The following is a 13,023-nucleotide window of genomic DNA, read 5'->3' as shown; positions in this document are numbered from 1 at the left end:
CTATCTCGTGCCCTTGTCTGTTCGCTTTATCTGAAGAGGACAGGGAAGGCTTCAGGGGTCTGGGGCCCAGCGGCCGCAGCCCTCCCTAAGCTCTGGGGTATCGAGTCCAGGCGCAGGGCCCAGCTCTCAGCTCTCCCGCCACGGCCTCCCCACGCCCCCGCTGTGCGTCCCGAGGTCGTGAAGGGGGTCCAGCTGGTTAGACGTGAGGGAGGGCCCTGCAGGAAGTGCGCGAGGCCCCCGGTGGGCCGAGGGTGAGTGGGGCTGTGCCACAGGGTGACGGCGCAGCCCCCAGAAGAGAATGTCCCCCCGCAGACTCCTTAGGCAACCCCAAACTGAGGCCCCACACCCCTAACTCCTTCAAAAGCAAAGAAGCTAGAAAAACCCAGGGCCATTGTCCACTTCCCAGCACGAGTCCTGAGCCCGCCGGGCCCCGACGGCCAGGCACTCGGGGCCTGCCCTGCGTCCACCCTGCCCCACAGCTCACGGTAGTGTCACCCAGCGGGGCGAGTCCGTGTATCCAAGCCAGTTTGGGGGTGTCAGGTGCTCCGCAACCGGCTGAGTGCTCCCAGGGCTCTACCCACAGGGCAGGGACCAGGAGGGGAGGCCTGGGCCCAAGAACCCACCGGGAAAGCTGCCGGCCGGGGGTGGGGGGGGGGTCCTCCGTGAGGGTCCCCGGAGGTACGCGGGGAGGGGGTTGTCACCTCAGCGAGACCCACCTGGGTGCGGCCGGGGAGCCCTTCGGGAACGGTGCTCCCCACTACCACCCCTGTGTTCACCTGAGCCTTCGCTCCCCACCCCCACATGTGCTGTGAGGATGGACAGATCCCTGCGGAGAGAAGGCCCGCAGGCCCTTGGCCAGCAGGGAAAACAAAACAGCAGAGAGATGTGCCTGGCTTGAGAGCCAAGCCCTGCCGGGGCCCCGGGGCGACACCAGCTCTCAAGGCACACAGATGACTTTAAAGGAAAATCCGCCCTCGTGCGCCAAACGCAAACCTCTCCTGTTGGTATAACGTGAGCGGAGCGCACAAGGGGCAGGAGTGAGTTCCTGGAAAGCCCCTGACAGAGACTCTCAAAGTTGAGTCCCGGTGCCCCGAGGCAGGGGGAGTATCCCGCCGGGCTGCTGTGAAAACAAAGGAAACGGGGGGGGGCTAGACCCCCCCCGTGGTGGGCCCATGGTGGCCCCAGTGTCCCATGCCTCCCTGCACCCACGCTCTCTGCACTGTGACCCCCGTCTCCGCCATCAAGAGAAGCCGCCCTGACCCGGCCGGCGCTCGTGACCCTGGGCTCACCATCCACGAGCCCTGTGACCAGAAGGCACCCCAGGGACGGTGCCAGCTTCAAGCCTCGACTTTGAGAGACTCGAGCACTCGAGGCTCTCCCCCCCTCCCCACCTGGGCTGTGATGACACAGCCCGCCGGCCGCAGGAGGAGGAGACCTCGCGGGGCAGGCACCGGCAGAAGCACAGACACAGGCCGGCCTGACGGGACCCAGAGACACGGGGGAGCCCGGCCGAGACCAGCACTGGCCAGAGGCGTCACCGCACGACCTTGAAGAGTGACGTTCTCGAGCCCGTGACTCAAACCAGAGCTGCTGTTTACGGGGCCCTTACTGGGTGGTCAGAGAACAGCGAACTCCGGAACTAAGCAGTTTGGAAGGGGTGCCTGTTGGGGAGATCAGGACGGCGGGCTCGGGTTTCTTTTCTGTTTTGATGTTGATTTATGTTGAGAGACAGAGAGAGCGTGAGCAGGGGAAGGGGCAGAGAGAGAAAGAGGGAGACCCACAGTCCAGAGCAGGCTCCAGGCTCTGAACTGTCAACGCAGAGCCCGACGCGCGGGCTCGATCCCACACACGGAGAGATCACGCCCCGGGCCGAAACCAAGAGCCAGACGCTTAGCCGGCCGAGCCACCCGGTTGAAGCCCTCCCCTCCGCCCGCACCCCTACAACCGTACAGGCTGCATCTCCTCCCCACGTGCCCCCTGAGGACTGAGGAGGCCCAAGCGCCCCACGTGACTCCAGGCTGGCGCAGGGGCCCAAAGGGTGCGCGTTGTCCCCCTCCCGCCGGAGAACACGGCCCCTTGCTCGGGAAGAGGCCGTGGAAATAAAGGGACGCACGGGAAGGCTGGCCGAGGTCAGACAGTGGTGACCAGGATGAAAGCCCTCGGCCCCAGTGTCAGAGACGAGCCTGTGACGAGCCACCGACTCCGAAGGCCCGTCAGCTCTGCGGCACAAGCCAGGCTACCCCGGTGGCGGCGTGCCGGGGGCCCGGGGGGCCTGTCCACCTCGACCCCAGGTCTTCCTAAGGTCTTGCTCCGTCTTTCCACACAGGCCCACCCGCCCCTTCCTCCCCCACCCCCCTCCCTTCCCCCACAGAGCGTGTTCCAAAGACAGGGCGACGCCCCCCCCAGGCCCAGGCCAGCCCAGGATGCAGCAAATGATCCATAAATCGCAGAGGAATGGACAGGTGAAGCAGCGAACCCATGCACTGGACCGCCTCGGGCAGAGGACACCGTGCGCGACGGGCGCCGTGTCAGGTGACCAACACGCGCATCCCCCCAGCCGACCACGCCCCGCGCGCCCCGAGCGCACAGAGCCTCTGTAGACAGACTCCGAACTCTGGGCTTCGCTTCGAGGGGGACCCGCCGGGCAGGGTCCGTGCACGTAAAAGGCGGCGCGTGCCTGTGTCTGCGGGAGCGGCGGCCCCCGTCTGGGCTGGGCTGAGGGGGCTGGGGACACAGCATGAGCCAGGCACTGTGCCACCGTCTCCCGTGCTGTGGACCATGAGTACCTACAGGGACACGGGGGCCCTAGGACAAGGGAAAGCACCGGAAGGGCCGTGGAAGGCGTGCCAGCTTCGCCCCTGGGGCAGGTGAGGGCACGGGTGAGCCCAGGATGACCAGGCCTGGTCCCCAGACCTCCTGCACGTCTGTGCCCCTCCCTTTCTGGCCGAGGGAACCCCCCCCATCGGGTGGATCACCACGGACCTGCCCCGTTCTGTCTGGTCCCCCAACAACCCCGCCAGTCGGTGTCCGAGTTCACACTCGTCGCCAGAAAAGGCTGATTCTGAAGCGGCGACACACGTTGACCACGGGCCAGCCCCACGGGCGCCCAGGCTGGGCTGGTGTCGGGCGGCCTATCCAGGAGTGTCGGCATCCCAGGGCCACTCGGTGAGATGTGCCTGAGTCAGGGAGGGCCCCTTCCTCGGGCAGGGTCACGACCTTAGCTGGCTTGGGGGACCCAGGTGGACAGGAGTAATGAGTGGATGCAGGAAAGCCGCCCACGCAGGGGTGCGCTGGGGGCCGGAAGCGAGGGAGGGGACCCGGGCCCGGGCTGGGTCCTGGCCTGCGGGTGCCACGCACGAACAAAGCAATAGGACAGGTGACTGCCCCCCCCCACCTCCCGCCTCCTGCCCCCGCTGCGGGGTGGGGCTCCGGAGTCAGGCTCCCCCCACCCCACCCTGGCCCTGCCCGGCCCGTGGATGTGAGTAAACGGAACACAGATGACGCCCGCCGCCCGCGAAACCCTCTGGGGAAGGCCCTGCCTGCCCAGTCCAGACCCCTCCCCGCCTCCAGCGCTGCCGGAAAAGCAGGTTTGGGTGGCAGTGAGGAAATGCCCTGCGTCCCCGCCCCCTCCAGGCCCCGCCTCCCTCCCCGGCTTTCCTGTGACCCGTGGTGCCTCGGTTTCAAGTGCTGCGAAATGGGTCCATCAGTCGGGCGTCCCTGAGAAGCAGCCAAGCCCCCGGTCACGTGCGCTTCTCCCTCCCTGCTCCCAGCACCTGCCGCAGCTTTGTGAGCTCAGCGGCTCCTCCTGGCCTGTCCCCCAGCCCGCCCCAGACCGGAGCCGGTTCTGAAGGCGCACAGCTCAGGCGTTGAGATGCCCTGTGTCCCTCCCTCTGGGGCTCCGAGTCTGCATCTGCCCCGTTCAGGCACCCCTGGACCCCAGCCCTGCCTTCTTCTGCACTGGCCTGGGTGCCCTGGGGACCTCCAGACCAGCGGCAGGGGGCAGCTGGAGAACCTTAGAGATCCTGACACCCTGCTCGCAGGGAGAAGGGGCAGGGTCCCAACTCTGCCCGCAGCAAAGTGCCCACCACTGACCAGGCCCGGAGGGAGTTCATTTCAGTGGTTTGGATGGGCAGAGGGCCTTTCCCACACCCAGTCCAGGCGCTGGGGACCGGGCCACACTGCTCTCCCCCAATAGGGCAGGCCCCGGGGCCCCGCCCTTCCGTCCAGGCTGACCCGCCGGGCCGTACCACGTGCCAGCCACCAGGGTCACCTAACACCAAGAGGAAGGACACAGTAGTTCAGGCGCATTTTATTGAATTTTAAAACGACGAAATTCATTGAACTCTCTGCTGTTTTTGATTTGTCACATTCAGACTCCGTTTCCACGCACAGATCAACTGTCTGTTCACATGGGGTAACGATGCCCATTTCTGGGGCAGAGACCTGAGACCAGTGGGCACAGAGCCACCCGGCCCCGCCCTGCAGTTTCGGGGGCCCCGCCCCAGATTCGGGAACTGCCCTGCTAGCTGCTTCAACAAACACAGCTGCAGTCATTGGGAAGTTCAGCTCACAGGTGAGCTAGGGCGCTGCGGACAGACCTGCACGACCGGGGGATCACCGTGGGTCTCAAGGGCTAGAATGAGCCGTCCGGGGCATCCCGACGGTCACCGAGTGGTCGTCAGCCTCGGCCCTGGGCAACTCAGTTTGCTCACACTGGGCAGGACGGGTTAGCTCCCCCTTGGAAGAGGCGGCCACATCCTATGTCTGGCCTTGAAAAATATCTGGAAGGCAGGAACACCCTCCCCTACGCCTTCCCGCTCACCCCCAACTCCCGAAATCATCCTCCCCGGAATCAGACACACCCCTCAAGGACTTCCTGTCCTCAAACTACCTTTCTTTTTTCTCTCTCCCACCCAGTCAATGTCCCACTCCCTCACACCTGCCTAACCCAGCAAAGTGTTAGGAAACATCAGTGGGTTCCTCTTCTAATTCAGACTCAAGAGTAAATGGTTGATGGGGCCTGCAGAACCTGACAATTAACCCAAGTGCCCCTCCGACGCATAGAGAATCGAGACAAAGCCTGCACGTTGGAATCACCTGAGGGCGTTTCCAACATACCTGTGGAGGCCCGCTGGGACTATATCCAAGCGGAGGGGGACGCCCTGGGATCGGTAGTTTTATAAGCTCCCCAAGTGTTTAATGTCCAGCCAGAGCTGAGAACCACTGAGTTCGGGGGCAGTTCATGCAGCAGAGGGAGGAACAGAGGCGGGGAGCTGTTCTTCCCGCGGCGATCACCAGGACTTCTCAGCTTGGTGCCCTGATGGCCACACTGCCTCTAATCGCCACCACACTCATTATTCATTCCACAGTATTCGTAGAGCACCTACTCAGTGCCAGCCTCCATCTGAGGCCCTGGAGGAGACAGCAGTGAGCGAGGAAGACCCAACTGCTGCCCCCGCGGGGCTTGTGGCGTGGGAGGGCCTGAGAGGCAGCCACGCCTTGACGTGGGGTCCTCCGCCCAGGCAGGAGGGAGGGAGCCGTGCTCAAGAACACTGCAACCAGAGGGAACTGCGTGTGCAAAGGCCCTGGGGCAGAGAAGGAATGATCTGAGCTGAGGACAGGGGGGCACGTGGGGGGCCTAGCTGGCCTGAGAACCAGCTTTCTTTCTCCTTGGAATCGGACGGCTTCCGAAGATGCTGGGTCCACTCACGTTGAGCAGAACTGGATGGTTCCTTGAACACTTTGACCGTACTTGCCGTGTTCCGGAAACTCTTCCGGGCACCTCGGTTGGGTCTGTCCTGGCCTCGAGTTCTGACGGTGAGACTCTGGAGGACAAGTCTGGAGAGCAGGCGTTCCCCCACAGCGTGACGCGGGGGCCCCCGTGCCCACAGAGGTGTCCAGTGCGTGTTGTGGGAGCCCCTCCCTGGCTGATGAGGAATCACTCCAGCTGCCGGGTGGGGACAGGCAATGGGAGGGCCAGGGTGAAGCGGCCCCACGAGGTCCGTGCCAGCATCCCATTCGACAGATGCGGAAACCGAGGCGAGAAGCCCAAAGCTCCAGGCTGGGACTTGGCTGGGACCCGCCGTCCCTGAAAGCAGGGCCCCGGCTCTCCCGCTTCGCCCCTGTCCTCACGGCAGGTGCCTCCGTGCCTGCCCACAGCCCCCACCTCTCGGACCAAAAGGACCAACAGCACAGACTGACCCAGCCCCAAACCACCCACGGTCCCCGTGGTGACAGGCCACAGCTGAGGAGGCCCCGTGACAGCCGCTGGCCCGGCAGGGGGCGGGGGGTGGGGGCGGTGTAGGAGGGAGCCTGCGTCCCCTCATTCCCAACCCCCACGAGGCACAAGGCTCAGCTGTGGGGGTCTCCTCCCAGGTCGGGCAGGGGAGAGAGGGGAAGCCCAGGCAGGAAATAAGGCTGTAGTGTGACCACGGTCCTCCCGGGTCACGAGGACCACGGAATCTGCTCATTCCACATGCTTCCCTCTCCCAGGATTCCCTCAGGACGGGGATGGGGTGGGGACTTGCCGAGTGACGTCTCCAGCCCTGCAGCCCCTTTTTGGTCGGGGCTCTCCTAGCCGGCAGGGGCCAGGGCCACACCTGCCACCCCCACTGGGAGGGGCCTCGGGGATTTCTCTCCAAGCCCAGGGCTGAGTCACCCGGCCATCCCAGGTTCAGAGGAGAAAGGACCCAGCCAAACAAGCTGGGCCCACTCAGAAGGAGCCCCAGGACCCTGCCGGAGGCAGCAAGGACTCACCTCCTGTCTTAGCAGCCAGAAAGTTCCTCACCCTGTCCAGACCTCAGCTGCTGTCCATAAGGTGGGGCCGGTACGAGGACCTGCCTCGAGGGCTTGGACTTGAAAAGCATCCTTGCTGGGGCCAAGCCAGAGGCTGGTCAGCCCAAGACCCCCAGTCCTCGCCCTGCCCGGCCCCACCCCACCTTCTGTCAGAAGATCACCAGTGTTGGGCGGTTGTGGGGGGTCCGGGCCCCGAAGCAGGGGTGCGTGAACTCCCCCACCCCCAGGCTCCTCCACAGACGCCCCTCATCCCCGCCCCCCCTGCATGGTCTACGAAACCAGAGGCGCCAGGGTTTCGGGGCTGGAGGGGAGGGAGGGCCGATGGCTTCACCAAGGTCGTCCCGGCAGACCTAACACAACAGACGTGGCCCAGAGGCCGTCCTCGATCTTCAAGCGCCACCCACCGCCGCGTCGCGTCCCTGGGGGGCGGTTGAAAGGTGGGTCGCGGCCCCTCACCTGCGGGAGGGGCACCCGCGTGTGTAGAAGGTCCCCAGTGACCGCACTCACAGTGGCTGCTCTAGAAAGATCCCCCGGGGGAGCACGAAGCCGCTTCAGTTCAGAAGTGCAAGCCTGGGGCACCGAGGGTAAAGATGACCGACAGGACTTGGCGCATTCACGGCGGGACTTCAGGGGGCGCGGCTCCCAGACGGGGGGAGAGGAAGGCAGACCCCCACCCCAGCGGTGGCCGGACACCAAGACAGGAGACAGCAAGCAGCCGCGGGATCGTGAGGCCTCGGTGGCCGAGAAGCTGCCCCAATCCGCCCACGCCCGTGTCCGCATCCCGACTCCTGTCACTCCTGCCCTGTGTCCGGGAGGTGCTTCTGGAAGCCCCTGGACCAGCACCTCAGAGCCCGGTCCGCTCATTGCCTCCGTTCAGGACAGCGCGGGGGTCCGGCCGCGTGACCCCCACCCCTGATCTCCGCACCTCGCCTGTCCCCGGCCGGCGGAGTGGGAGCCCGTGTCCCTGCTCCCTCGCGGTGGCTGGAGGCCCGGCGGGGCAGGGGCGGCTGAGCCTTGGGGGTGCACCGCTCACGCGGCCCTGTGCACTCAGCACGTCCGCCCGGGAACCTCCGCCGTGGAGAAGACACGGCTCTGGGTGAGGATTCGCGGCTCCTTGGTTTCTAACAGGGACGTCCTCCTGCTCAGTGACTTACCCACACCTTCAGGGGGGTGAGCTTATCGGTTTGCCCTAAATCCCATGACTTAGCGAGAGGAGAGACAGGTATGTGAGGGCACCTGGCGTGGGCGAGCTGGGGGCACGGGGGGGGGGGTCCAGGTGATCTTGGCGGGAGGAGCCCTCAATGCCCAGCAGACTAGACAGGAAGGTCCCGGTGGCCCGGCGTCCCCAGCTCCCCCGCCTCGAGTGAGGGGTGGGGCCAGGCAGAGAACGGGATCGTGGGCAGCCTCAGCCCCTCGCCACTGGGGGCCACCCCAGTTGCCGTCCCCTCCGGTTCGAAACGTACAGCCACCCCTGCTGCCCTCCCCGGCCTCCCCAAGTCACGGCCCAGGCGCCGCAGCCACAGGGTCCCCGCAGCCGGGCTCCAAGAGCCGGGCTGCAGCGGCCCGCACCCTATTCGGCCGAGAAGGCGGGCCGGGGCCTGGGGCCCGGAGGGAACGTTCTCCGCTGTCCCGCTGTCCCGCCGCAGGTCCCGGCCTGTTCCCTGAGCCTCCGCCGAGCCACCCCTGCAACGCGACCCTGCTATAACGTCCTCCTCGAACCTGAACCTCGGGGCGGGAGGGGGGCGAGGTGTCTGAGGGTCACGTGGGTGCCAGTTCCCATAAACCCCCACCGTCCCCCCAACTTCAGACCCTACAGCCACACGTGGACACACGCTGCCACCGCTTCCCCGCTTGCCTCCCCTGCATCGTCACTGGAAGGGAGCAGCCCCCGTGGCCCACGTCCCGACTCGGGCGGCACCTGCCCTTCCTCTCTGAGCCGACAAGGGCTGGCTGGGCGTGCCCTGCCCCGGGGACCCAGAGCCCCCTGGGCCCACCTTGGCCTCTGTGGCCCCGCCGGCCTTCCCACACCCTTCCCCCCGCCTTGGGGCCCCTGGCCCAGCCTTGGAGTCCAGGTGCCCTGAGCGAGGGTCCGGGCCCAAGACCTTCTTGGTGGCAGGACGGGGGCCAGAACCCGTGACTGAGTGGCGTCCACAGAGTCTCCTTGGAGCCCCTCGGGTGGTGGTGTCCTGGCCAGATCAGCACCTGCCCCTGGCGTCTGTTAATAGGTGAATCACTGGTGGGCGCCAGAGACCGGCTCATCCGTGGGCGGGCAACCATGCGTTGCCATGGAAACACCCAAAACAGAAACACAGGCCTCCAGCACTAGACTGCGGGCTCGGCCCCGGGCACGCCACGAGTGGACAACCCCGTCTCAAGTGGCCCCCGGCAGGCACGTCTCCATTCCAAACCCCAGAACCTGATGTGGAAAAAGAGTCCTTACAGACGTGATCAAGGTAAGGAGCGAGACGACAGCACCCTGGATCACCCGGGGGGGCTCAGGCGGATGGCCGGTGTCGCCGCGAGAAGAGACACAGACACACACGGGGAGAGACGGCCGTGTGACCGCGGTGGCAGGGGCCGCAGTGACAGAACAGCCCCGGCCACAAGACACGGCCGCAGGGCCGGGGAACACGCTTGACCGTGGCTGCGGGACAGGCAGGCGAGAGAGTGAGGACGAGGACGCAGGAGGAGGCCGCTGGCGCTCACATCCTGGGCGCCCCGGAGGCCGCGTCCTGGGGTTTTCTCCGCAGAGTCAGAAGAGCCACAGCCCCGGGTAGGTCCGCACGAGCGAGCGGGGCGCCAACCCCCCCCCTCCGCACAGGGCTGCAGAGACCCCCAGACCCCCCGTTAGCGGCGGCCTCCGGGGCCTGCACTCCCGGCCATCGCCATCGGAGAGCCCCTGGGGCCAGCGTGGGGCCTCCGAATTCTCACCGACGCGTGGGTGGAATTGGGGGGTAACCTGTCGCCCACCCAGGTCCTCCAGGTCTGATTGGTCTCCCCTCGATGGCGCCCCGTGCAGGTCACTAGTCGGGGAAACCCGTAAATGTTTCCCAGGCTCTGGAGAGGCCTGCGCTGGCTTTGGAAAGCTGTGCTTGTGAGCCCGATTATATATTTTTTTTATTGATCTCTTGCTCCCCGGGGGGGCGGGGGACGGGACACAGCGCTCACAGTCTCCGGGAATGAGGAGCCACCCCTGCTCCTCACAGCCGCTCCTTCCTGGTGACCTTGGGGTGCCCTTGAGCGCACCGCCCCCCCCCCCGCCGATCCCCAGCATCCGAAGGCAATCAGGTGCCTCCAGCAGCACAAAGAGGATCACGCTCCCCACAAGCACCTTGACATAAAAGGGTCTGCTGACCAGCGCGCAAGGGGGAGGCTTTTCCTCAAGGCGGAGAAACGGGTAGGAAGTGTCTTTGTGTGATTGTGTCTTTCAAGTTCAAGCACAAATCAGGCTCAGAGGGAAGCCAGTGAAATGAGAGGCAGGAAACGGAGGCTGCGGGCTGCCCGTGGCTGCTGCAGGCGCGTGTTGTGTGTGCGCGTGGGTGTGCATAGGCGCGTGCCTTTGTGTCTGCGCGTACATGTCTGTTCTGTGTGTGCACGTGTGACTGTGTCCACGCGTATCTCGTTCTGTTTTCACGACAGCAGCGTCCACGCAGGTTCCGGGCCCGCCGCCTCCCGGGCCCCCGCAAACTAGGCCCGGATCCGGGAGGAAATCCCACAGCAGACCCCCCAGCCTGGTCACCCTGCAGCTGGGGGGCTGGGCCTGATGTGGGCCACACGGGACCTGCGGCCTTTGGCCAGGCCACCCCCCCCACACACACACACACGGCCCCCAACCTGAGTGGGGCTCCCCCGTCCCCACCCCTTCCCACCCTGAAGGCCTAGTGGGTATCAGGTGGGCGGGCCCGTCCTGCGGAGAAGAGGCAGGTCCCGGCTTCGCCCCCCAGCTCCTGGGCTCTGGTGTCGCCTTTTCCTTTCCCTCTGCGGTCTGGCCCGCGTGCATGCGCCTCTGGGCCTCAGCACGCCCCCAGGCGGCCACATGCAGCATCTGGCCGGCGAGATCTGTGACCCGGTGACCCAGCCCCCTGTGTCAGGCTCCCTTTCCAAAGTCCTAGGGGCGGCCGCGGAGGCCGGGGAGGGCTGGTGCACTGCGTCATTCTGCGGGGGAGGAGACCCCGCCAGAGCCCCCAGGGACCCACGACACAGGGCTGACCTGCCAGCTGCGGACTTCTCCTTTTTCAAATGATTTTACAAACAAGCCAAGGAAACAAAAACCGCTTATCATAAAGAAATACCACTGGCTCCCCATGCGGCCTTTCGTGTCTCCCGGTGCCAGTCTCCCGGGCTGGACACCGGTGCCCTGGGGTCAGGGTGGGGGCTCCCAAAGCTCCGGGGCGCCCAGCCCAGCCTGCTGGAGCCAGGCCCTCTGCGGAGGTGTGCTGCGGCTGGACGCCTGAAGGTGACCTTTGAGACAAGCGGTCTCGTGGCCACCGCCGGGGCTCTGCTGCCACCTGGTGGTGCATCTTGGAATTGCAGGTGGCCGTCTTGGGGCTGGACCGGCAGGGAGCATGCGGTCCCCCTCCCCGAGCGGGCACACTGTTAAGGACAGTGAGCTAATGCTCAGAGGGGCTGACAAGTGTGCCCACAGCCACACAGCAGTTCGCCAACAGAACAGATCCCGCCTGGCTTCCTCGGTGCCTCCTGATTTATAAGTGGGTGACGCCCGCTGTGCAGGGTTCAGAGTCCAGCCACCACGGGCTGGGCCACCCAAACGACAGTCCTGGCGACGGACGTCCCCGATCCAGGCGTGGGCGGGACTGGTTCCTCCTGAGGCCTGTCTCCTGGTCGTGTAGACGCCGTCCTCCCCTGTGTGCTCACGCGCTCGTCCCTCTGGGTGTCTCTGGGCCCCGAGCTCTTCTCACAGGGACACCGGTCATTCAGGAGCAGGGCCCTCGCCAGTGACCTCACTTACCTTAATCACCTCGCTCAAGGCCCGATCTCCAAAGACAGCCACGCTCTGAGGTGCTGGGGGCTGGGGTTCCAACATGGGAATTCGGGGGACACGGCTCAGCCCGTGACGAGCCTGCGGCAAGCTCTGCGGTGGACCCGAGGCCGTCGGCACCTGACGCCTCGGCCCCGACGGCAGCCGGGCCACGCCGGCCCCCAGTCCGCCGGGCACGCGGTGACGCACCTCGCTGGGGGAAAGCGCGGGCGTCCGCGGAGGACAGCCAGCCTGGGGCGGAACCGCGGGGAGGAGGGAGCTTCAGACAGTCCGGTTTTCCAAAGCATCCAGCCCCACCCCCAGGCGTAGACGCCATCTCCGCCACCTGCCACAGAGCGCCCCACGTTTCTCACAAATGTGGAGTGAGTGGCAGGACAGCGTGGGCGGCTTCTTGTCGGGAGTCGCAGGGCGGGAGGGTGGAGGGTCGGAGGGCCTCCCGCTGGCGCAAGGACTCTGCTTCAGGTGGAGCTGAGCCGGAGATACAGGCACCTCGTGTGCGCGTGTGCGCACACGTGTGTGTGCGTGTGCACGACTGTGTGGGTGAGCGTGCACACGTGTGCCAGTATGCGCGTAAGCAGCGTGTGGGTGTGTGCGTGTGCATGCATGCATGCGTCTGTGCGTGTGCAGTGTGTGAGTGTGTGCGCGCGTGTGCCGGTGCGTGTGTGCACGTGTGTGGGTGTGTGCATATGTCTCAGTATGTGCATGTGCGTGCAACTGTGTGGGTGTGTACACCTGTGTCTGAGTGTGTGTACGCACGTGTGTGGGTGTGTGCACGACTGTGTGGGTGAGTGTGCACACGTGTGCCAGTATGCGTGTAAGCAGCGTGTGGGTGTGTGCGTGTGCATGCATGCGTCTGTGCGTGTGCAGTGTGTGAGTGTGTGTGCGCGTGTGCCAGTGCGTGTGTGCACGTGTGTGGGTGTGTGCATATGTCTCAGTATGTGCATGTGCGTGCAACTGTGTGGGTGTGTACACCTGTGTCTGAGTGTGTGTACGCACGTGTGTGGGTGTGTGCATATGTCTCAGTGTGTGCATGTGCGTGCAACTGTGTGGGTGTGTACACCTGTGTCTGAGTGTGTGTACGCACGTGTGTGGGTGTGTGCACGACTGTGTGGGTGAGTGTGCACACGTGTGCCAGTATGCGTACAAGCAGCGTGTGGGTGTGTGCGTGTGCACGCATGCGTCTGTGTGTGTGCAGTGTGTGAGTGTGCGCGCGCGTGTGCACAACTGTG

The sequence above is a fragment of the Lynx rufus genome, unplaced genomic scaffold (assembly GCF_022079265.1).
Source record: "Lynx rufus isolate CCGP_SWC_20201006 ecotype Redwood Valley unplaced genomic scaffold, mLynRuf1.p SCAF_5, whole genome shotgun sequence".
NCBI lineage: Eukaryota > Metazoa > Chordata > Mammalia > Carnivora > Felidae > Lynx > Lynx rufus.
Note: the sequence above shows the minus strand (reverse complement) of the source record.